The following is a 3,323-nucleotide window of genomic DNA, read 5'->3' on the forward strand; positions in this document are numbered from 1 at the left end:
CCAGCCGCCCCGGGGCTCGGAGTCGCGGGCTGCGCCACAGCGCCCGGAGGGAGGTGGGGCGGGGGCGGGACTCCGGTATGGCCACGGGGGAATCACACTCACCCGGTCTTTCCGAAGTGTCCCCCGAAGACCCCCGGAGGGCTGGGCTGGGGAGAGGGACTCCCGACCCTGCTGTTGCAGGAACGACCGCAGGCGAGCCACGTCGAGGCGAGTATCCGGGGGAGGCACGCTGGGGAAACCGAGGCGTCTCTTGGGGCGCACCAGAGGGGTCTGCCTTTTGGCCTCCAATTCTGCCTCCTAGGCCCCGAGGACCACTGGTCCCTGCCCTCAAGTCTGGAAAGGGCTTCACCAGCCAGGAAGACTCTGCAGTCAACAGAAGGGGTCTGCTCCTGCTTCTCACGCGTTGGGCAAAGCGCCTATCCCCAGAAAATGACTCCTGGTGCCACTGGAAGGCTGATTAATAAGTGGCATGAGCCCTACTGTTCAGATGAAAGGGGCTGGGGGGGAGCCACGCTGCAGAACCACCGCCACCTTCAGAACTACCAGCCTCCGCCCACAGCCACTCCTAGAAACAACTTGTAGCTCTGGCCTCATGGGCGGTGCAGCGTCCTTCCTGCCAGCTGGTCCTCTGAGCTGGGCAGGTGGTTAGAAGAGGTGGTCCTCATGGAGGACACCCCACGGGCACCTGGAGACAGATGCTACCTCCTGGCTAGGGGCAAAAGGCAGAGGTGAAGGGACTGGAGGCCCTGAGGTTTGGCGGCAACGTTAAGCCAGGGTACAGTCCTGGAGGGGAGGAACACTTCAGGCCGCGTCAGCCCATCTGGATTATAAATCAGTCCGACAGCAGCTTTTGTTCTGGGTTAAAACTTGGCATCTGAAAAGTGGAGACCAGAAGACTGGTGGAGATAACTGAGAAAAGCAGCCCAGTTTGGTTTCAGTAACAATCGGGTCTTTGCTGGCACACATAAAGGCCCCTTCTCCCTTGCTGGCCAAAGCCACGTTTCCCAGCTCTTTTCCACTAGGAAAAAGAAAAACGCTGTGGCCTTGGAGATGCTGCAGATAATGACCGTGGGGTGGGCAGGGAAGGCCTCCTGCTTCAGCTGACAAGGTGGGAGAAGAGGTGTCACCCTCGTGTTGATTAGAGACCCCTATCTATTCAAGCGGGGGTTAAACTGAGACACAAGGGTGTCTTGTGTTGTGTTCTGTGCTTTAGATTTTTGCAACTTGTCTTGATGTACATTTTCTTACTCCACCCTTTAAAAAGTAAATTATTTGGAAGGCTGAGACGGGAGGATCACTTGACCCCAGGAGTTCAAGACCAGCCAGGGCAACATACTGAGACCCTGTCTGTACAAAAGAAATTATTATTTTTTTTGAGACAGAGTCTCACTCTGTCGCCAAGGCTGGAATACAGTAGCACGATCTCGGCTCACTGCAACCTCCACCTCCTGGGTTCAAGCGATTCTCCTGCCTCAGCCTCCCAAGTAGCTGGGATTACAGGTGCCTGCCACACCCAGCTAATTTTTGTATTTTTAGTAGAGACGGTTTTCACCTTGTTGACCAGGCATGTGCCACCATGCCCAGCTAATTTCTGTATTTTTAGTAGAGATGGGACTTCGCCGTGTTGGTCAGGCTGGTCCCGAACTCCTGACCTCAGGTGATCCACCCGCTTAGGCCTCCCAAAGTGCTGAGATTACAGGCGTTAGCCACTACACCCAGCCCCAAATTAAAAAAAAAACTAGCGGGGCATGGCCGTGTGCCGTGGCTCACACCTGTAATCCCAGCACTTTGGGAGGCTGAAGACGGGCGGATCACGAGGTCAGGAGATCAAGACCATCCTGGCTAACATGGTGAAACTCCGTTTCTACTAAAAATACAAAAAAATTAGCTGGGCATGGTGGCAGGTGCCTGTAGTCCCAGCTACTCGAGAGGCTGAGGCAGGAGAATGGCGTGAACCCTGGAGGCAGAGCTTGCAGGGAGCCAAGATTTCGCCACTGCACTCCAGCCTGGGCGACAGAGTGAGACTCCGTCTCAAAAACAAACAAAAACACTAGCGGGGCGTGGTGGCATGCATCTGTAAGTCCCAGCTACTCAGGAGGCTGAGGTGGGAGGGTTGCTTGAGCCCAGGAGGTTGAGGCTGCAGTGAGCCGTGATTGTGCCACTGTACTCCAGCCTGCAGAGTGAGACCCTGCCTTGACAAAATAAAAAAATAAGTATTGTTACTCCCCTTTTGGAGATGAGTCAAAAAGGTTAAACAACTAGCTCCAAGTCATGGAGATAAACAGGTCAGAATTTCTCTTAGAAATGGGGTCTTGCTTTGTTGCCCAGCCTGGAGTGCAGTGGCGCAGTCATGGCTCAATGTAACCTCGGGCTCCTGGGCTCAAGCGGTCCTCCCACGTCAGCCTCCCAAGACTACAGGTGCATGCCATCACACACGGGACAGGGTCTCACTATATTGCTCAGACTGGAAAGGTCAGATTTTTAAATCAGGTCTTGGGACTCCCAATTCTGTGTTTCCACAGTCACCATCTATCCCGACAATGCTCCACTTCATGCTGTTTTTCCTCACCTTCAGTACTACTCCCCCATACCCCCACCTCTAGGTGTGAAGGTTGCCAGGTAGAGACCTGAGCTCTCTAGCTCTGACTCCAAGGTGGCCTCAGTGGAAAGTTTCAAAAGGCAACCGGTTTGGTTTCACTGGCAGGGCAGCAGCAGGCGTTTGGGTTCTGGAGGCCCAGGGATGTAGAAGCCTCCAGCTAATAGACTCCATGCGCTTATCCTCCCAGTCAAAGCAGCTCCCAGCTCCCTCCCCCTTTCCACCTTCAGGCACCTCCTGCTGTATTCTGTCCATTCCGGCACTGGCCCTTTCTGTGGGGGTGGGCAGAGGATCCAGTTTCCCGCATGGCTACTTGCTCATGATTCATACTTCTAAATGAAAGTACAACTGACAGAATAAAAGGATTTCTGGGTCTTCAATTAAGACAAAAATTACTAATACATGCACTGGGGGTGTGGGGAGGTGCATGTACCTGGCTAGTCTCCCTAGGGCCTAGCATATTCTATGGAGGGTATCCACACTTTGGGACTCAGGCAGTGACAACTGCTTGTGGTCAAGGAAAGACTGAAATTGTGCTAAATGCCTCTGAAGGGTCTTCAGAGGTCACCCAGCAGCTCGGGCCAGCCCCTAGAGATGACCTAGGAGTCTTTCCTGGAAAGCAAGTCCCCTTCCCCATCTCTTGATGTTGGTTGTGGGCCACACTGCCCTTCATTGGAGCTACTCGCCTGCCAGCTCTCCTGAGGCAGCCGGAGGGAGGCCCGGGGTG

Source organism: Colobus angolensis, unplaced genomic scaffold (assembly GCF_000951035.1).
Source record: "Colobus angolensis palliatus isolate OR3802 unplaced genomic scaffold, Cang.pa_1.0 Scaffold42, whole genome shotgun sequence".
Taxonomy (NCBI): Eukaryota; Metazoa; Chordata; class Mammalia; order Primates; family Cercopithecidae; genus Colobus; species Colobus angolensis.